Source organism: Hyla sarda, unplaced genomic scaffold, assembly GCF_029499605.1.
Source record: "Hyla sarda isolate aHylSar1 unplaced genomic scaffold, aHylSar1.hap1 scaffold_1214, whole genome shotgun sequence".
Lineage (NCBI taxonomy): Eukaryota > Metazoa > Chordata > Amphibia > Anura > Hylidae > Hyla > Hyla sarda.
Genome location: NW_026607836.1, coordinates 72,074 through 93,544, shown reverse-complemented (window position 1 = coordinate 93,544; position 21,471 = coordinate 72,074). Strand labels below are relative to the sequence as shown.

General features: G+C 46.0%; 9 non-coding genes and 1 pseudogene across 9 annotated transcripts; all 10 read left to right on the top strand.

Moving 5' to 3' along the window:
* Window positions 1-335: 335 nt before the first annotated feature.
* Window positions 336-531, top strand: LOC130303356 (U2 spliceosomal RNA). The gene has a single exon (XR_008853448.1). It is a non-coding gene; the product is annotated as a U2 spliceosomal RNA (small nuclear RNA).
* A 2,086-nt stretch (window positions 532-2,617) lies between these two features.
* LOC130303345 (U2 spliceosomal RNA) lies at window positions 2,618-2,808 on the top strand. Its single transcript, XR_008853438.1, has one exon. It is a non-coding gene; the product is annotated as a U2 spliceosomal RNA (small nuclear RNA).
* A 2,080-nt stretch (window positions 2,809-4,888) lies between these two features.
* LOC130303344 (U2 spliceosomal RNA) lies at window positions 4,889-5,079 on the top strand. Its single transcript, XR_008853437.1, has one exon. It is a non-coding gene; the product is annotated as a U2 spliceosomal RNA (small nuclear RNA).
* A 2,089-nt stretch (window positions 5,080-7,168) lies between these two features.
* Window positions 7,169-7,359, top strand: LOC130303320 (U2 spliceosomal RNA). The gene has a single exon (XR_008853414.1). It is a non-coding gene; the product is annotated as a U2 spliceosomal RNA (small nuclear RNA).
* A 2,078-nt stretch (window positions 7,360-9,437) lies between these two features.
* On the top strand, window positions 9,438-9,628 carry LOC130303342 (U2 spliceosomal RNA). The gene has a single exon (XR_008853435.1). It is a non-coding gene; the product is annotated as a U2 spliceosomal RNA (small nuclear RNA).
* A 2,086-nt stretch (window positions 9,629-11,714) lies between these two features.
* Window positions 11,715-11,905, top strand: LOC130303349 (U2 spliceosomal RNA). Its single transcript, XR_008853442.1, has one exon. It is a non-coding gene; the product is annotated as a U2 spliceosomal RNA (small nuclear RNA).
* A 2,086-nt stretch (window positions 11,906-13,991) lies between these two features.
* LOC130303341 (U2 spliceosomal RNA) lies at window positions 13,992-14,182 on the top strand. Its single transcript, XR_008853434.1, has one exon. It is a non-coding gene; the product is annotated as a U2 spliceosomal RNA (small nuclear RNA).
* Window positions 14,183-16,267: 2,085 nt separating this feature from the next.
* On the top strand, window positions 16,268-16,458 carry LOC130303340 (U2 spliceosomal RNA). Its single transcript, XR_008853433.1, has one exon. It is a non-coding gene; the product is annotated as a U2 spliceosomal RNA (small nuclear RNA).
* A 2,086-nt stretch (window positions 16,459-18,544) lies between these two features.
* On the top strand, window positions 18,545-18,735 carry LOC130303339 (U2 spliceosomal RNA). Its single transcript, XR_008853432.1, has one exon. It is a non-coding gene; the product is annotated as a U2 spliceosomal RNA (small nuclear RNA).
* Window positions 18,736-20,826: 2,091 nt separating this feature from the next.
* LOC130303364 (U2 spliceosomal RNA) lies at window positions 20,827-21,044 on the top strand (annotated as a pseudogene).
* Window positions 21,045-21,471: the final 427 nt, after the last annotated feature.

Genomic DNA, 21,471 nt, shown 5'->3' with positions numbered 1-21,471 from the left:
TTGGTTCTTTATTGAAATTCCTAACAGGTCTAAAAGTTTTAAATCATGAAGTTGTTTTATATGGCAAAAGTGATGGAGTTACGAAAGAAAAAGAGAGAATTTTGTGGATTTTTATCAACTGTACAAAAAATGTATTATGGAAAGTTCGTAATATCCTTGTCTTCAAAAGAGATTTTATTTGTGAAAAAGAATGTTTGAAGATGATATACAGTGAAGTTTACTTGTACTATTTAATTGATAAAAAGAGATATGGGCAGAAAAAAGCATTAGCTATGTGGAATTTACATTTATGGAAAACAGTATTTGATGTATTGTAAACATTTTTTGTGATGTATTTAAGTTTTTTGAGTTTTTTTCAATAAAAATGTAAAAAAAAAATCTGTTCTTATCAGTTTAATATCTGATACGTCCCCTATCTGGGGACCATATATTAAATGGATTTTTGAGAACGGGGGCCGATTTCGAAGCTTGCTTCCGTCGCCCTATGCATTGACCCGATATGGCAGTATCTTCGGGTACAGTGCACCACCCCCTTACAGGGTTAAAAAGAAAGATTCCTACTTTCATTGCTACCTGCTTGCTGGCTAGCCAGCTAGCCAGCCCTGTGGGCCTTGCTGCTGCTGCAGCCAAAAAACAAAAGGTGGTGCTGCTGCTGCTTCTGCTGCTTCTGCTTCTGCTTGTGTCTGGCCCCTGTTGGAGCGTCCAGGCACAGGACTTCTGCTGCTGCTGACTAAATGGCCTCCTTAATTGGATCATTTGAGTAGCCAGCACACCTGTGCAGGTAGGGCATGACATGATAGGCAGCTGCCTTGATAGCGGGTGGGTGCTGAATGTTCCTAATTGACAAAATAAGATTAATGCTTATGAAGAAATATAAAATCTCATCCCTTCCCCAATATCGCGCCACACCCCTACCCCTTAATTCCCTGGTTGAACGTGATGGACATATGTCTTTTTTCGACCGTACTAACTATGTAACTATGTAACATAACATGGGGGGGGGGGGGTCTCCTGGCTGTTCACACAGGTGTGTCATTGCTGTACATTGACCATGCATTGCTTCTGTGGTATTGCAAAGGCAAAGACAAATGCTTCCAGCCATCCATTGCACTAATGGATTGGTCATCAGCTGGCTGTCTATGTCCCGCATCAATATAGACCAAAGTACAGAGGGTTAGGCTATGCTATTGTGCACCTACCTGATGCATCAGAAGGTGCGAGGCCCTTGCTAAATTCTGTGCACAGACTTTGAGATCTATGCTTTAGACTGTATCTAAACCTGCTCCAACATGGACTGACATTCTGGCCTACTTTCAGCCGATGCGACTTGTCTGTCGCTGAACAGTCGCTTTTTATGTATTCAGCACCTATGTATAATGTTGTAAAAATGCTCTAGAAGCTAAAGTCGCAGAAATGTCACACATATTTGACCTGCAACTTTCTGTGCGACAAATTCAGACAGGAAAAATCAGTATAAATCCTTAGAAAATTATCCCCCAGTGTCTCCATCTGCTGGCGGTATTGAATAAGCATTGCTGCACTGATGGGGTATGCATTAGACGAAAAAAAAGAAGAAAAAGAAGAATAATACGCCCAGAAAAGAGGCGAAAAGGAGAAAAACGTAAAAAAACGTGAAAAAAAAGTAAGAGGAAGAGAAGGGAAAAAAAGGTGGAAATGGGTTTAAAAGTGATTTCGGCGGAGAAATATATATATATATATATATATATATATATATATATATATATGCGCACACACACACATAGATATAAACGTATTCTCCGTTGAGATATTGCAGCCGCTGCTGTGTCCAGGCCCAGGAGCCTTAGCACTGTGCTGTGATGTCACTCAATACCACTGACATCACTAGGTGTAAACAACATCTCTCCTTTGCTGTGTATGTGACTATGGAGCTGTTTGGTGATGTCGTCTATTACGGCCTTCATAGAAGCAACAGGAGATTGTTGCATCCATCTTGAACCCTCGGAACTACAGTGCTATGATGTCACTCACTTCCACAGGCCTTGCAGAGTGTAAACAACAACAACCCAGCTTTGTTGTGTATGTAACCAAAGGGATTTGTGATGTCACCTAGAACCTTCACAGCAGCGACAGCTTTATGAGGAGCATCAGCACTGCTCTGCCTGAGCAGAACCATCACCGCCATAGGTTGTCAAATAACCCGGATTTAACCCACACAGGTAAGTCCAATGGGGTGCAGGCATGTCCTCTATGCTTACAGCTTCCCGTGGGTGTTGGTTTGATACCGTTTGGGGACAGCCAAGGAGGCATCTGCAGGCAACAAAGGTAGGTGTGTGCTTGTGTGTGTGTTTCCTATGCAGATCCTAAGCCCAGTGTCACATGCAAGTAGGAGGAGTAAGAAGGGTTCCTGGCAAATCCGGGTTATGGATTGCATTTAAAAAGGCCCCGTGGGAGTGCAATGGGCCCCTGTCTTGCTGCTTAGCAATAATGGTATGGGTTTAGGTTCTGCTGTGTGTACTGGTGGTTGACTGCCCCCCAGCCCAGAGTGTGCATGGAAAATTGTCTGGCAGCCTCCCTGACAGCAAGCAGTGATAGTGCCCATGAAGGGGACCTTGTTGGGCCCGCCCCTTTCACGGTTATCGCTTCTCGGCCTTTTGGCTAAGATCAAGTGTAGTATCTGTTCTTATCAGTTTAATATCTGATACGTCCCCTATCTGGGGACCATATATTAAATGGATTTTTGAGAACGGGGGCCGATTTCGAAGCTTGCTTCCGTCGCCCTATGCATTGACCCGATATGGCAGTATCTTCGGGTACAGTGCACCACCCCCTTACAGGGTTAAAAAGAAAGATTCCTACTTTCATTGCTACCTGCTTGCTGGCTAGCCAGCTAGCCAGCCCTGTGGGCCTTGCTGCTGCTGCAGCCAAAAAACAAAAGGTGGTGCTGCTGCTTCTGCTTCTGCTTGTGTCTGGCCCCTGTTGGAGCGTCCAGGCACAGGACTTCTGCTGCTGCTGACTAAATGGCCTCCTTAATTGGATCATTTGAGTAGCTAGCACACCTGTGCAGGTAGGGCATGACATGATAGGCAGCTGCCTTGATAGCGGGTGGGTGCTGAATGTTCCTAATTGACAAAATAAGATTAATGCTTATGAAGAAATATAAAATCTCATCCCTTCCCCAATATCGCGCCACACCCCTACCCCTTAATTCCCTGGTTGAACGTGATGGACATATGTCTTTTTTCGACCGTACTAACTATGTAACTATGTAACATAACATGGGGGGGGGGGGTCTCCTGGCTGTTCACACAGGTGTGTCATTGCTGTACATTGACCATGCATTGCTTCTGTGGTATTGCAAAGGCAAAGACAAATGCTTCCAGCCATCCATTGCACTAATGGATTGGTCATCAGCTGGCTGTCTATGTCCCGCATCAATATAGACCAAAGTACAGAGGGTTAGGCTATGCTATTGTGCACCTACCTGATGCATCAGAAGGTGCGAGGCCCTTGCTAAATTCTGTGCACAGACTTTGAGATCTATGCTTTAGACTGTATCTAAACCTGCTCCAACATGGACTGACATTCTGGCCTACTTTCAGCCGATGCGACTTGTCTGTCGCTGAACAGTCGCTTTTTATGTATTCAGCACCTATGTATAATGTTGTAAAAATGCTCTAGAAGCTAAAGTCGCAGAAATGTCACACATATTTGGCCTGCAACTTTCTGTGCGACAAATTCAGACAGGAAAAATCAGTATAAATCCTTAGAAAATTATCCCCCAGTGTCTCCATCTGCTGGCGGTATTGAATAAGCATTGCTGCACTGATGGGGTATGCATTAGACGAAAAAAAAAGAAGAAAAAGAAGAATAATACGCCCAGAAAAGAGGCGAAAAGGAGAAAAACGTAAAAAAACGTGAAAAAAAAGTAAGAGGAAGAGAAGGGAAAAAAAGGTGGAAATGGGTTTAAAAGTGATTTCGGCGGAGAAATATATATATATATATATATATATATATATATATATATATATATATATGCGCACACACACACATAGATATAAACGTATTCTCCGTTGAGATATTGCAGCCGCTGCTGTGTCCAGGCCCAGGAGCCTTAGCACTGTGCTGTGATGTCACTCAATACCACTGACATCACTAGGTGTAAACAACATCTCTCCTTTGCTGTGTATGTGACTATGGAGCTGTTTGGTGATGTCGTCTATTACGGCCTTCATAGAAGCAACAGGAGATTGTTGCATCCATCTTGAACCCTCAGAACTACAGTGCTATGATGTCACTCACTTCCACAGGCCTTGCAGAGTGTAAACAACAACAACCCAGCTTTGTTGTGTATGTAACCAAAGGGATTTGTGATGTCACCTAGAACCTTCACAGCAGCGACAGCTTTATGAGGAGCATCAGCACTGCTCTGCCTGAGCAGAACCATCACCGCCATAGGTTGTCAAATAACCCGGATTTAACCCACACAGGTAAGTCCAATGGGGTGCAGGCATGTCCTCTATGCTTACAGCTTCCCGTGGGTGTTGGTTTGATACCGTTTGGGGACAGCCAAGGAGGCATCTGCAGGCAACAAAGGTAGGTGTGTGCTTGTGTGTGTGTTTCCTATGCAGATCCTAAGCCCAGTGTCACATGCAAGTAGGAGGAGTAAGAAGGGTTCCTGGCAAATCCGGGTTATGGATTGCATTTAAAAAGGCCCCGTGGGAGTGCAATGGGCCCCTGTCTTGCTGCTTAGCAATAATGGAATGGGTTTAGGTTCTGCTGTGTGTACTGGTGGTTGACTGCCCCCCAGCCCAGAGTGTGCATGGAAAATTGTCTGGCAGCCTCCCTGACAGCAAGCAGTGATAGTGCCCATGAAGGGGACCTTGTTGGGCCCGCCCCTTTCACGGTTATCGCTTCTCGGCCTTTTGGCTAAGATCAAGTGTAGTATCTGTTCTTATCAGTTTAATATCTGATACGTCCCCTATCTGGGGACCATATATTAAATGGATTTTTGAGAACGGGGGCCGATTTCGAAGCTTGCTTCCGTCGCCCTATGCATTGACCCGATATGGCAGTATCTTCGGGTACAGTGCACCACCCCCTTACAGGGTTAAAAAGAAAGATTCCTACTTTCATTGCTACCTGCTTGCTGGCTAGCCAGCTAGCCAGCCCTGTGGGCCTTGCTGCTGCTGCAGCCAAAAAACAAAAGGTGGTGCTGCTGCTGCTTCTGCTGCTTCTGCTTCTGCTTGTGTCTGGCCCCTGTTGGAGCGTCCAGGCACAGGACTTCTGCTGCTGCTGACTAAATGGCCTCCTTAATTGGATCATTTGAGTAGCCAGCACACCTGTGCAGGTAGGGCATGACATGATAGGCAGCTGCCTTGATAGCGGGTGGGTGCTGAATGTTCCTAATTGACAAAATAAGATTAATGCTTATGAAGAAATATAAAATCTCATCCCTTCCCCAATATCGCGCCACACCCCTACCCCTTAATTCCCTGGTTGAACGTGATGGACATATGTCTTTTTTCGACCGTACTAACTATGTAACTATGTAACATAACATGGGGGGGGGGGGTCTCCTGGCTGTTCACACAGGTGTGTCATTGCTGTACATTGACCATGCATTGCTTCTGTGGTATTGCAAAGGCAAAGACAAATGCTTCCAGCCATCCATTGCACTAATGGATTGGTCATCAGCTGGCTGTCTATGTCCCGCATCAATATAGACCAAAGTACAGAGGGTTAGGCTATGCTATTGTGCACCTACCTGATGCATCAGAAGGTGCGAGGCCCTTGCTAAATTCTGTGCACAGACTTTGAGATCTATGCTTTAGACTGTATCTAAACCTGCTCCAACATGGACTGACATTCTGGCCTACTTTCAGCCGATGCGACTTGTCTGTCGCTGAACAGTCGCTTTTTATGTATTCAGCACCTATGTATAATGTTGTAAAAATGCTCTAGAAGCTAAAGTCGCAGAAATGTCACACATATTTGGCCTGCAACTTTCTGTGCGACAAATTCAGACAGGAAAAATCAGTATAAATCCTTAGAAAATTATCCCCCAGTGTCTCCATCTGCTGGCGGTATTGAATAAGCATTGCTGCACTGATGGGGTATGCATTAGACGAAAAAAAAGAAGAAAAAGAAGAATAATACGCCCAGAAAAGAGGCGAAAAGGAGAAAAACGTAAAAAAACGTGAAAAAAAAGTAAGAGGAAGAGAAGGGAAAAAAAGGTGGAAATGGGTTTAAAAGTGATTTCGGCGGAGAAATATATATATATATATATATATATATATATATATATATATATATATGCGCACACACACACATAGATATAAACGTATTCTCCGTTGAGATATTGCAGCCGCTGCTGTGTCCAGGCCCAGGAGCCTTAGCACTGTGCTGTGATGTCACTCAATACCACTGACATCACTAGGTGTAAACAACATCTCTCCTTTGCTGTGTATGTGACTATGGAGCTGTTTGGTGATGTCGTCTATTACGGCCTTCATAGAAGCAACAGGAGATTGTTGCATCCATCTTGAACCCTCAGAACTACAGTGCTATGATGTCACTCACTTCCACAGGCCTTGCAGAGTGTAAACAACAACAACCCAGCTTTGTTGTGTATGTAACCAAAGGGATTTGTGATGTCACCTAGAACCTTCACAGCAGCGACAGCTTTATGAGGAGCATCAGCACTGCTCTGCCTGAGCAGAACCATTACCGCCATAGGTTGTCAAATAACCCGGATTTAACCCACACAGGTAAGTCCAATGGGGTGCAGGCATGTCCTCTATGCTTACAGCTTCCCGTGGGTGTTGGTTTGATACCGTTTGGGGACAGCCAAGGAGGCATCTGCAGGCAACAAAGGTAGGTGTGTGCTTGTGTGTGTGTTTCCTATGCAGATCCTAAGCCCAGTGTCACATGCAAGTAGGAGGAGTAAGAAGGGTTCCTGGCAAATCCGGGTTATGGATTGCATTTAAAAAGGCCCCGTGGGAGTGCAATGGGCCCCTGTCTTGCTGCTTAGCAATAATGGTATGGGTTTAGGTTCTGCTGTGTGTACTGGTGGTTGACTGCCCCCCAGCCCAGAGTGTGCATGGAAAATTGTCTGGCAGCCTCCCTGACAGCAAGCAGTGATAGTGCCCATGAAGGGGACCTTGTTGGGCCCGCCCCTTTCACGGTTATCGCTTCTCGGCCTTTTGGCTAAGATCAAGTGTAGTATCTGTTCTTATCAGTTTAATATCTGATACGTCCCCTATCTGGGGACCATATATTAAATGGATTTTTGAGAACGGGGGCCGATTTCGAAGCTTGCTTCCGTTGCCCTATGCATTGACCCGATATGGCACTATCTTCGGGTACAGTGCACCACCCCCTTACAGGGTTAAAAAGAAAGATTCCTACTTTCATTGCTACCTGCTTGCTGGCTAGCCAGCTAGCCAGCCCTGTGGGCCTTGCTGCTGCTGCAGCCAAAAAACAAAAGGTGGTGCTGCTGCTGCTTCTGCTTCTGCTTGTGTCTGGCCCCTGTTGGAGCGTCCAGGCACAGGACTTCTGCTGCTGCTGACTAAATGGCCTCCTTAATTGGATCATTTGAGTAGCCAGCACACCTGTGCAGGTAGGGCATGACATGATAGGCAGCTGCCTTGATAGCGGGTGGGTGCTGAATGTTCCTAATTGACAAAATAAGATTAATGCTTATGAAGAAATATAAAATCTCATCCCTTCCCCAATATCGCGCCACACCCCTACCCCTTAATTCCCTGGTTGAACGTGATGGACATATGTCTTTTTTCGACCGTACTAACTATGTAACTATGTAACATAACATGGGGGGGGGGGGTCTCCTGGCTGTTCACACAGGTGTGTCATTGCTGTACATTGACCATGCATTGCTTCTGTGGTATTGCAAAGGCAAAGACAAATGCTTCCAGCCATCCATTGCACTAATGGATTGGTCATCAGCTGGCTGTCTATGTCCCGCATCAATATAGACCAAAGTACAGAGGGTTAGGCTATGCTATTGTGCACCTACCTGATGCATCAGAAGGTGCGAGGCCCTTGCTAAATTCTGTGCACAGACTTTGAGATCTATGCTTTAGACTGTATCTAAACCTGCTCCAACATGGACTGACATTCTGGCCTACTTTCAGCCGATGCGACTTGTCTGTCGCTGAACAGTCGCTTTTTATGTATTCAGCACCTATGTATAATGTTGTAAAAATGCTCTAGAAGCTAAAGTCGCAGAAATGTCACACATATTTGGCCTGCAACTTTCTGTGCGACAAATTCAGACAGGAAAAATCAGTATAAATCCTTAGAAAATTATCCCCCAGTGTCTCCATCTGCTGGCGGTATTGAATAAGCATTGCTGCACTGATGGGGTATGCATTAGACGAAAAAAAAGAAGAAAAAGAAGAATAATACGCCCAGAAAAGAGGCGAAAAGGAGAAAAACGTAAAAAAACGTGAAAAAAAAGTAAGAGGAAGAGAAGGGAAAAAAAGGTGGAAATGGGTTTAAAAGTGATTTCGGCGGAGAAATATATATATATATATATATATATATATATATATATATATATATGCGCACACACACACATAGATATAAACGTATTCTCCGTTGAGATATTGCAGCCGCTGCTGTGTCCAGGCCCAGGAGCCTTAGCACTGTGCTGTGATGTCACTCAATACCACTGACATCACTAGGTGTAAACAACATCTCTCCTTTGCTGTGTATGTGACTATGGAGCTGTTTGGTGATGTCGTCTATTACGGCCTTCATAGAAGCAACAGGAGATTGTTGCATCCATCTTGAACCCTCAGAACTACAGTGCTATGATGTCACTCACTTCCACAGGCCTTGCAGAGTGTAAACAACAACAACCCAGCTTTGTTGTGTATGTAACCAAAGGGATTTGTGATGTCACCTAGAACCTTCACAGCAGCGACAGCTTTATGAGGAGCATCAGCACTGCTCTGCCTGAGCAGAACCATCACCGCCATAGGTTGTCAAATAACCCGGATTTAACCCACACAGGTAAGTCCAATGGGGTGCAGGCATGTCCTCTATGCTTACAGCTTCCCGTGGGTGTTGGTTTGATACCGTTTGGGGACAGCCAAGGAGGCATCTGCAGGCAACAAAGGTAGGTGTGTGCTTGTGTGTGTGTTTCCTATGCAGATCCTAAGCCCAGTGTCACATGCAAGTAGGAGGAGTAAGAAGGGTTCCTGGCAAATCCGGGTTATGGATTGCATTTAAAAAGGCCCCGTGGGAGTGCAATGGGCCCCTGTCTTGCTGCTTAGCAATAATGGTATGGGTTTAGGTTCTGCTGTGTGTACTGGTGGTTGACTGCCCCCCAGCCCAGAGTGTGCATGGAAAATTGTCTGGCAGCCTCCCTGACAGCAAGCAGTGATAGTGCCCATGAAGGGGACCTTGTTGGGCCCGCCCCTTTCACGGTTATCGCTTCTCGGCCTTTTGGCTAAGATCAAGTGTAGTATCTGTTCTTATCAGTTTAATATCTGATACGTCCCCTATCTGGGGACCATATATTAAATGGATTTTTGAGAACGGGGGCCGATTTCGAAGCTTGCTTCCGTCGCCCTATGCATTGACCCGATATGGCAGTATCTTCGGGTACAGTGCACCACCCCCTTACAGGGTTAAAAAGAAAGATTCCTACTTTCATTGCTACCTGCTTGCTGGCTAGCCAGCTAGCCAGCCCTGTGGGCCTTGCTGCTGCTGCAGCCAAAAAACAAAAGGTGGTGCTGCTGCTGCTTCTGCTGCTTCTGCTTCTGCTTGTGTCTGGCCCCTGTTGGAGCGTCCAGGCACAGGACTTCTGCTGCTGCTGACTAAATGGCCTCCTTAATTGGATCATTTGAGTAGCCAGCACACCTGTGCAGGTAGGGCATGACATGATAGGCAGCTGCCTTGATAGCGGGTGGGTGCTGAATGTTCCTAATTGACAAAATAAGATTAATGCTTATGAAGAAATATAAAATCTCATCCCTTCCCCAATATCGCGCCACACCCCTACCCCTTAATTCCCTGGTTGAACGTGATGGACATATGTCTTTTTTCGACCGTACTAACTATGTAACTATGTAACATAACATGGGGGGGGGGGGTCTCCTGGCTGTTCACACAGGTGTGTCATTGCTGTACATTGACCATGCATTGCTTCTGTGGTATTGCAAAGGCAAAGACAAATGCTTCCAGCCATCCATTGCACTAATGGATTGGTCATCAGCTGGCTGTCTATGTCCCGCATCAATATAGACCAAAGTACAGAGGGTTAGGCTATGCTATTGTGCACCTACCTGATGCATCAGAAGGTGCGAGGCCCTTGCTAAATTCTGTGCACAGACTTTGAGATCTATGCTTTAGACTGTATCTAAACCTGCTCCAACATGGACTGACATTCTGGCCTACTTTCAGCCGATGCGACTTGTCTGTCGCTGAACAGTCGCTTTTTATGTATTCAGCACCTATGTATAATGTTGTAAAAATGCTCTAGAAGCTAAAGTCGCAGAAATGTCACACATATTTGGCCTGCAACTTTCTGTGCGACAAATTCAGACAGGAAAAATCAGTATAAATCCTTAGAAAATTATCCCCCAGTGTCTCCATCTGCTGGCGGTATTGAATAAGCATTGCTGCACTGATGGGGTATGCATTAGACGAAAAAAAAGAAGAAAAAGAAGAATAATACGCCCAGAAAAGAGGCGAAAAGGAGAAAAACGTAAAAAAACGTGAAAAAAAAGTAAGAGGAAGAGAAGGGAAAAAAAGGTGGAAATGGGTTTAAAAGTGATTTCGGCGGAGAATATATATATATATATATATATATATATATATATATATATATATGCGCACACACACACATAGATATAAACGTATTCTCCGTTGAGATATTGCAGCCGCTGCTGTGTCCAGGCCCAGGAGCCTTAGCACTGTGCTGTGATGTCACTCAATACCACTGACATCACTAGGTGTAAACAACATCTCTCCTTTGCTGTGTATGTGACTATGGAGCTGTTTGGTGATGTCGTCTATTACGGCCTTCATAGAAGCAACAGGAGATTGTTGCATCCATCTTGAACCCTCAGAACTACAGTGCTATGATGTCACTCACTTCCACAGGCCTTGCAGAGTGTAAACAACAACAACCCAGCTTTGTTGTGTATGTAACCAAAGGGATTTGTGATGTCACCTAGAACCTTCACAGCAGCGACAGCTTTATGAGGAGCATCAGCACTGCTCTGCCTGAGCAGAACCATTACCGCCATAGGTTGTCAAATAACCCGGATTTAACCCACACAGGTAAGTCCAATGGGGTGCAGGCATGTCCTCTATGCTTACAGCTTCCCGTGGGTGTTGGTTTGATACCGTTTGGGGACAGCCAAGGAGGCATCTGCAGGCAACAAAGGTAGGTGTGTGCTTGTGTGTGTGTTTCCTATGCAGATCCTAAGCCCAGTGTCACATGCAAGTAGGAGGAGTAAGAAGGGTTCCTGGCAAATCCGGGTTATGGATTGCATTTAAAAAGGCCCCGTGGGAGTGCAATGGGCCCCTGTCTTGCTGCTTAGCAATAATGGTATGGGTTTAGGTTCTGCTGTGTGTACTGGTGGTTGACTGCCCCCCAGCCCAGAGTGTGCATGGAAAATTGTCTGGCAGCCTCCCTGACAGCAAGCAGTGATAGTGCCCATGAAGGGGACCTTGTTGGGCCCGCCCCTTTCACGGTTATCGCTTCTCGGCCTTTTGGCTAAGATCAAGTGTAGTATCTGTTCTTATCAGTTTAATATCTGATACGTCCCCTATCTGGGGACCATATATTAAATGGATTTTTGAGAACGGGGGCCGATTTCGAAGCTTGCTTCCGTTGCCCTATGCATTGACCCGATATGGCAGTATCTTCGGGTACAGTGCACCACCCCCTTACAGGGTTAAAAAGAAAGATTCCTACTTTCATTGCTACCTGCTTGCTGGCTAGCCAGCTAGCCAGCCCTGTGGGCCTTGCTGCTGCTGCAGCCAAAAAACAAAAGGTGGTGCTGCTGCTGCTTCTGCTTCTGCTTGTGTCTGGCCCCTGTTGGAGCGTCCAGGCACAGGACTTCTGCTGCTGCTGACTAAATGGCCTCCTTAATTGGATCATTTGAGTAGCCAGCACACCTGTGCAGGTAGGGCATGACATGATAGGCAGCTGCCTTGATAGCGGGTGGGTGCTGAATGTTCCTAATTGACAAAATAAGATTAATGCTTATGAAGAAATATAAAATCTCATCCCTTCCCCAATATCGCGCCACACCCCTACCCCTTAATTCCCTGGTTGAACGTGATGGACATATGTCTTTTTTCGACCGTACTAACTATGTAACTATGTAACATAACATGGGGGGGGGGGGGGTCTCCTGGCTGTTCACACAGGTGTGTCATTGCTGTACATTGACCATGCATTGCTTCTGTGGTATTGCAAAGGCAAAGACAAATGCTTCCAGCCATCCATTGCACTAATGGATTGGTCATCAGCTGGCTGTCTATGTCCCGCATCAATATAGACCAAAGTACAGAGGGTTAGGCTATGCTATTGTGCACCTACCTGATGCATCAGAAGGTGCGAGGCCCTTGCTAAATTCTGTGCACAGACTTTGAGATCTATGCTTTAGACTGTATCTAAACCTGCTCCAACATGGACTGACATTCTGGCCTACTTTCAGCCGATGCGACTTGTCTGTCGCTGAACAGTCGCTTTTTATGTATTCAGCACCTATGTATAATGTTGTAAAAATGCTCTAGAAGCTAAAGTCGCAGAAATGTCACACATATTTGGCCTGCAACTTTCTGTGCGACAAATTCAGACAGGAAAAATCAGTATAAATCCTTAGAAAATTATCCCCCAGTGTCTCCATCTGCTGGCGGTATTGAATAAGCATTGCTGCACTGATGGGGTATGCATTAGACGAAAAAAAAGAAGAAAAAGAAGAATAATACGCCCAGAAAAGAGGCGAAAAGGAGAAAAACGTAAAAAAACGTGAAAAAAAAGTAAGAGGAAGAGAAGGGAAAAAAAGGTGGAAATGGGTTTAAAAGTGATTTCGGCGGAGAAATATATATATATATATATATATATATATATATATATATATATATATATATGCGCACACACACACATAGATATAAACGTATTCTCCGTTGAGATATTGCAGCCGCTGCTGTGTCCAGGCCCAGGAGCCTTAGCACTGTGCTGTGATGTCACTCAATACCACTGACATCACTAGGTGTAAACAACATCTCTCCTTTGCTGTGTATGTGACTATGGAGCTGTTTGGTGATGTCGTCTATTACGGCCTTCATAGAAGCAACAGGAGATTGTTGCATCCATCTTGAACCCTCAGAACTACAGTGCTATGATGTCACTCACTTCCACAGGCCTTGCAGAGTGTAAACAACAACAACCCAGCTTTGTTGTGTATGTAACCAAAGGGATTTGTGATGTCACCTAGAACCTTCACAGCAGCGACAGCTTTATGAGGAGCATCAGCACTGCTCTGCCTGAGCAGAACCATCACCGCCATAGGTTGTCAAATAACCCGGATTTAACCCACACAGGTAAGTCCAATGGGGTGCAGGCATGTCCTCTATGCTTACAGCTTCCCGTGGGTGTTGGTTTGATACCGTTTGGGGACAGCCAAGGAGGCATCTGCAGGCAACAAAGGTAGGTGTGTGCTTGTGTGTGTGTTTCCTATGCAGATCCTAAGCCCAGTGTCACATGCAAGTAGGAGGAGTAAGAAGGGTTCCTGGCAAATCCGGGTTATGGATTGCATTTAAAAAGGCCCCGTGGGAGTGCAATGGGCCCCTGTCTTGCTGCTTAGCAATAATGGTATGGGTTTAGGTTCTGCTGTGTGTACTGGTGGTTGACTGCCCCCCAGCCCAGAGTGTGCATGGAAAATTGTCTGGCAGCCTCCCTGACAGCAAGCAGTGATAGTGCCCATGAAGGGGACCTTGTTGGGCCCGCCCCTTTCACGGTTATCGCTTCTCGGCCTTTTGGCTAAGATCAAGTGTAGTATCTGTTCTTATCAGTTTAATATCTGATACGTCCCCTATCTGGGGACCATATATTAAATGGATTTTTGAGAACGGGGGCCGATTTCGAAGCTTGCTTCCGTCGCCCTATGCATTGACCCGATATGGCAGTATCTTCGGGTACAGTGCACCACCCCCTTACAGGGTTAAAAAGAAAGATTCCTACTTTCATTGCTACCTGCTTGCTGGCTAGCCAGCTAGCCAGCCCTGTGGGCCTTGCTGCTGCTGCAGCCAAAAAACAAAAGGTGGTGCTGCTGCTGCTTCTGCTGCTTCTGCTTCTGCTTGTGTCTGGCCCCTGTTGGAGCGTCCAGGCACAGGACTTCTGCTGCTGCTGACTAAATGGCCTCCTTAATTGGATCATTTGAGTAGCCAGCACACCTGTGCAGGTAGGGCATGACATGATAGGCAGCTGCCTTGATAGCGGGTGGGTGCTGAATGTTCCTAATTGACAAAATAAGATTAATGCTTATGAAGAAATATAAAATCTCATCCCTTCCCCAATATCGCGCCACACCCCTACCCCTTAATTCCCTGGTTGAACGTGATGGACATATGTCTTTTTTCGACCGTACTAACTATGTAACTATGTAACATAACATGGGGGGGGGGTCTCCTGGCTGTTCACACAGGTGTGTCATTGCTGTACATTGACCATGCATTGCTTCTGTGGTATTGCAAAGGCAAAGACAAATGCTTCCAGCCATCCATTGCACTAATGGATTGGTCATCAGCTGGCTGTCTATGTCCCGCATCAATATAGACCAAAGTACAGAGGGTTAGGCTATGCTATTGTGCACCTACCTGATGCATCAGAAGGTGCGAGGCCCTTGCTAAATTCTGTGCACAGACTTTGAGATCTATGCTTTAGACTGTATCTAAACCTGCTCCAACATGGACTGACATTCTGGCCTACTTTCAGCCGATGCGACTTGTCTGTCGCTGAACAGTCGCTTTTTATGTATTCAGCACCTATGTATAATGTTGTAAAAATGCTCTAGAAGCTAAAGTCGCAGAAATGTCACACATATTTGGCCTGCAACTTTCTGTGCGACAAATTCAGACAGGAAAAATCAGTATAAATCCTTAGAAAATTATCCCCCAGTGTCTCCATCTGCTGGCGGTATTGAATAAGCATTGCTGCACTGATGGGGTATGCATTAGACGAAAAAAAAGAAGAAAAAGAAGAATAATACGCCCAGAAAAGAGGCGAAAAGGAGAAAAACGTAAAAAAACGTGAAAAAAAAGTAAGAGGAAGAGAAGGGAAAAAAAGGTGGAAATGGGTTTAAAAGTGATTTCGGCGGAGAAATATATATATATATATATATATATATATATATATATATATATATGCGCACACACACACATAGATATAAACGTATTCTCCGTTGAGATATTGCAGCCGCTGCTGTGTCCAGGCCCAGGAGCCTTAGCACTGTGCTGTGATGTCACTCAATACCACTGACATCACTAGGTGTAAACAACATCTCTCCTTTGCTGTGTATGTGACTATGGAGCTGTTTGGTGATGTCGTCTATTACGGCCTTCATAGAAGCAACAGGAGATTGTTGCATCCATCTTGAACCCTCAGAACTACAGTGCTATGATGTCACTCACTTCCACAGGCCTTGCAGAGTGTAAACAACAACAACCCAGCTTTGTTGTGTATGTAACCAAAGGGATTTGTGATGTCACCTAGAACCTTCACAGCAGCGACAGCTTTATGAGGAGCATCAGCACTGCTCTGCCTGAGCAGAACCATCACCGCCATAGGTTGTCAAATAACCCGGATTTAACCCACACAGGTAAGTCCAATGGGGTGCAGGCATGTCCTCTATGCTTACAGCTTCCCGTGGGTGTTGGTTTGATACCGTTTGGGGACAGCCAAGGAGGCATCTGCAGGCAACAAAGGTAGGTGTGTGCTTGTGTGTGTGTTTCCTATGCAGATCCTAAGCCCAGTGTCACATGCAAGTAGGAGGAGTAAGAAGGGTTCCTGGCAAATCCGGGTTATGGATTGCATTTAAAAAGGCCCCGTGGGAGTGCAATGGGCCCCTGTCTTGCTGCTTAGCAATAATGGTATGGGTTTAGGTTCTGCTGTGTGTACTGGTGGTTGACTGCCCCCCAGCCCAGAGTGTGCATGGAAAATTGTCTGGCAGCCTCCCTGACAGCAAGCAGTGATAGTGCCCATGAAGGGGACCTTGTTGGGCCCGCCCCTTTCACGGTTATCGCTTCTCGGCCTTTTGGCTAAGATCAAGTGTAGTATCTGTTCTTATCAGTTTAATATCTGATACGTCCCCTATCTGGGGACCATATATTAAATGGATTTTTGAGAACGGGGGCCGATTTCGAAGCTTGCTTCCGTCGCCCTATGCATTGACCCGATATGGCAGTATCTTCGGGTACAGTGCACCACCCCCTTACAGGGTTAAAAAGAAAGATTCCTACTTTCATTGCTACCTGCTTGCTGGCTAGCCAGCTAGCCAGCCCTGTGGGCCTTGCTGCTGCTGCAGCCAAAAAACAAAAGGTGGTGCTGCTGCTGCTTCTGCTGCTTCTGCTTCTGCTTGTGTCTGGCCCCTGTTGGAGCGTCCAGGCACAGGACTTCTGCTGCTGCTGACTAAATGGCCTCCTTAATTGGATCATTTGAGTAGCCAGCACACCTGTGCAGGTAGGGCATGACATGATAGGCAGCTGCCTTGATAGCGGGTGGGTGCTGAATGTTCCTAATTGACAAAATAAGATTAATGCTTATGAAGAAATATAAAATCTCATCCCTTCCCCAATATCGCGCCACACCCCTACCCCTTAATTCCCTGGTTGAACGTGATGGACATATGTCTTTTTTCGACCGTACTAACTATGTAACTATGTAACATAACATGGGGGGGGGGTCTCCTGGCTGTTCACACAGGTGTGTCATTGCTGTACATTGACCATGCATTGCTTCTGTGGTATTGCAAAGGCAAAGACAAATGCTTCCAGCCATCCATTGCACTAATGGATTGGTCATCAGCTGGCTGTCTATGTCCCGCATCAATATAGACCAAAGTACAGAGGGTTAGGCTATGCTATTGTGCACCTACCTGATGCATCAGAAGGTGCGAGGCCCTTGCTAAATTCTGTGCACAGACTTTGAGATCTATGCTTTAGACTGTATCTAAACCTGCTCCAACATGGACTGACATTCTGGCCTACTTTCAGCCGATGCGACTTGTCTGTCGCTGAACAGTCGCTTTTTATGTATTCAGCACCTATGTATAATGTTGTAAAAATGCTCTAGAAGCTAAAGTCGCAGAAATGTCACACATATTTGGCCTGCAACTTTCTGTGCGACAAATTCAGACAGGAAAAATCAGTATAAATCCTTAGAAAATTATCCCCCAGTGTCTCCATCTGCTGGCGGTATTGAATAAGCATTGCTGCACTGATGGGGTATGCATTAGACGAAAAAAAAGAAGAAAAAGAAGAATAATACGCCCAGAAAAGAGGCGAAAAGGAGAAAAACGTAAAAAAACGTGAAAAAAAAAGTAAGAGGAAGAGAAGGGAAAAAAAGGTGGAAATGGGTTTAAAAGTGATTTCGGCGGAGAAATATATATATATATATATATATATATATATATATATATATATATGCGCACACACACACATAGATATAAACGTATTCTCCGTTGAGATATTGCAGCCGCTGCTGTGTCCAGGCCCAGGAGCCTTAGCACTGTGCTGTGATGTCACTCAATACCACTGACATCACTAGGTGTAAACAACATCTCTCCTTTGCTGTGTATGTGACTATGGAGCTGTTTGGTGATGTCGTCTATTACGGCCTTCATAGAAGCAACAGGAGATTGTTGCATCCATCTTGAACCCTCAGAACTACAGTGCTATGATGTCACTCACTTCCACAGGCCTTGCAGAGTGTAAACAACAACAACCCAGCTTTGTTGTGTATGTAACCAAAGGGATTTGTGATGTCACCTAGAACCTTCACAGCAGCGACAGCTTTATGAGGAGCATCAGCACTGCTCTGCCTGAGCAGAACCATCACCGCCATAGGTTGTCAAATAACCCGGATTTAACCCACACAGGTAAGTCCAATGGGGTGCAGGCATGTCCTCTATGCTTACAGCTTCCCGTGGGTGTTGGTTTGATACCGTTTGGGGACAGCCAAGGAGGCATCTGCAGGCAACAAAGGTAGGTGTGTGCTTGTGTGTGTGTTTCCTATGCAGATCCTAAGCCCAGTGTCACATGCAAGTAGGAGGAGTAAGAAGGGTTCCTGGCAAATCCGGGTTATGGATTGCATTTAAAAAGGCCCCGTGGGAGTGCAATGGGCCCCTGTCTTGCTGCTTAGCAATAATGGTATGGGTTTAGGTTCTGCTGTGTGTACTGGTGGTTGACTGCCCCCCAGCCCAGAGTGTGCATGGAAAATTGTCTGGCAGCCTCCCTGACAGCAAGCAGTGATAGTGCCCATGAAGGGGACCTTGTTGGGCCCGCCCCTTTCACGGTTATCGCTTCTCGGCCTTTTGGCTAAGATCAAGTGTAGTATCTGTTCTTATCAGTTTAATATCTGATACGTCCCCTATCTGGGGACCATATATTAAATGGATTTTTGAGAACGGGGGCCGATTTCGAAGCTTGCTTCCGTCGCCCTATGCATTGACCCGATATGGCAGTATCTTCGGGTACAGTGCACCACCCCCTTACAGGGTTAAAAAGAAAGATTCCTACTTTCATTGCTACCTGCTTGCTGGCTAGCCAGCTAGCCAGCCCTGTGGGCCTTGCTGCTGCTGCAGCCAAAAAACAAAAGGTGGTGCTGCTGCTGCTTCTGCTGCTTCTGCTTCTGCTTGTGTCTGGCCCCTGTTGGAGCATCCAGGCACAGGACTTCTGCTGCTGCTGACTAAATGGCCTCCTTAATTGGATCATTTGAGTAGCCAGCACACCTGTGCAGGTAGGGCATGACATGATAGGCAGCTGCCTTGATAGCGGGTGGGTGCTGAATGTTCCTAATTGACAAAATAAGATTAATGCTTATGAAGAAATATAAAATCTCATCCCTTCCCCAATATCGCGCCACACCCCTACCCCTTAATTCCCTGGTTGAACGTGATGGACATATGTCTTTTTTCGACCGTACTAACTATGTAACTATGTAACATAACATGGGGGGGGGGTCTCCTGGCTGTTCACACAGGTGTGTCATTGCTGTACATTGACCATGCATTGCTTCTGTGGTATTGCAAAGGCAAAGACAAATGCTTCCAGCCATCCATTGCACTAATGGATTGGTCATCAGCTGGCTGTCTATGTCCCGCATCAATATAGACCAAAGTACAGAGGGTTAGGCTATGCTATTGTGCACCTACCTGATGCATCAGAAGGTGCGAGGCCCTTGCTAAATTCTGTGCACAGACTTTGAGATCTATGCTTTAGACTGTATCTAAACCTGCTCCAACATGGACTGACATTCTGGCCTACTTTCAGCCGATGCGACTTGTCTGTCGCTGAACAGTCGCTTTTTATGTATTCAGCACCTATGTATAATGTTGTAAAAATGCTCTAGAAGCTAAAGTCGCAGAAATGTCACACATATTTGGCCTGCAACTTTCTGTGCGACAAATTCAGACAGGAAAAATCAGTATAAATCCTTAGAAAATTATCCCCCAGTGTCTCCATCTGCTGGCGGTATTGAATAAGCATTGCTGCACTGATGGGGTATGCATTAGACGGAAAAAAAGAAGAAAAAGAAGAATAATACGCCCAGAAAAGAGGCGAAAAGGAGAAAAACGTAAAAAAACGTGAAAAAAAAGTAAGAGGAAGAGAAGGGAAAAAAAGGTGGAAATGGGTTTAAAAGTGATTTCGGCGGAGAAATATATATATATATATATATATATATATATATATATATATATATATATATGCGCACACACACACATAGATATAAACGTATTCTCCGTTGAGATATTGCAGCCGCTGCTGTGTCCAGGCCCAGGAGCCTTAGCACTGTGCTGTGATGTCACTCAATACCACTGACATCACTAGGTGTAAACAACATCTCTCCTTTGCTGTGTATGTGACTATGGAGCTGTTTGGTGATGTCGTCTATTACGGCCTTCATAGAAGCAACAGGAGATTGTTGCATCCATCTTGAACCCTCAGAACTACAGTGCTATGATGTCACTCACTTCCACAGGCCTTGCAGAGTGTAAACAACAACAACCCAGCTTTGTTGTGTATGTAACCAAAGGGATTTGTGATGTCACCTAGAACCTTCACAGCAGCGACAGCTTTATGAGGAGCATCAGCACTGCTCTGCCTGAGCAGAACCATCACCGCCATAGGTTGTCAAATAACCCGGATTTAACCCACACAGGTAAGTCCAATGGGGTGCAGGCATGTCCTCTATGCTTACAGCTTCCCGTGGGTGTTGGTTTGATACCGTTTGGGGACAGCCAAGGAGGCATCTGCAGGCAACAAAGGTAGGTGTGTGCTTGTGTGTGTGTTTCCTATGCAGATCCTAAGCCCAGTGTCACATGCAAGTAGGAGGAGTAAGAAGGGTTCCTGGCAAATCCGGGTTATGGATTGCATTTAAAAAGGCCCCGTGGGAGTGCAATGGGCCCCTGTCTTGCTGCTTAGCAATAATGGTATGGGTTTAGGTTCTGCTGTGTGTACTGGTGGTTGACTGCCCCCCAGCCCAGAGTGTGCATGGAAAATTGTCTGGCAGCCTCCCTGACAGCAAGCAGTGATAGTGCCCATGAAGGGGACCTTGTTGGGCCCGCCCCTTTCACGGTTATCGCTTCTCGGCCTTTTGGCTAAGATCAAGTGTAGTATCTGCATTTGGTCTGGTCGGAAGGTGTCTGTGGTACCCCGCTTCTCGGCCTTGGGGGATTGTCTCTCCTTACGGAGGGACTTCACCCCCTTGCTGCTATTGGGGAGCGGGCTTAGTCCACGGACATCGGGTTGCGATCCCCCTGTCTCTGGGACCTTGTGTCTCAGAAGGCATTTTCGGTACGTTGAGCGTTACCTGTAGCTTCGGAAGCACCTAGGGTACCCCCGACCTCTGCCTTGGGTAAGGGTTCCGCTTTTATAGCGGGATTCCGAGCCCCTGCTGCTATTGGGGAAGGGGCTTAGTCCCTGGGTGTGGAAGATGCCGTTCTCCTGGGCTTTCCCCTCTGGGGAAATGTCGATGCGAAATACCATCCGCATAGAGGTGTCGGAGAGCCATCGTCAGTTGAAGAACCTCCGCTTCATTGCGGAGGTGATTCTTCTTGACTACTTCCGCCTCAATAGGGAGGACATCCTGTGTCTAAATGACCAGGAAAGCCGTGGCCTGTATACCGTCACCTTCACGGCCACGGCGTGTTGCGATAACATCTATGCAACCTTGTCTGGTGCGGACCAGAGGGACGATCGACTCGACGGTCTTTCGTTCCAGTT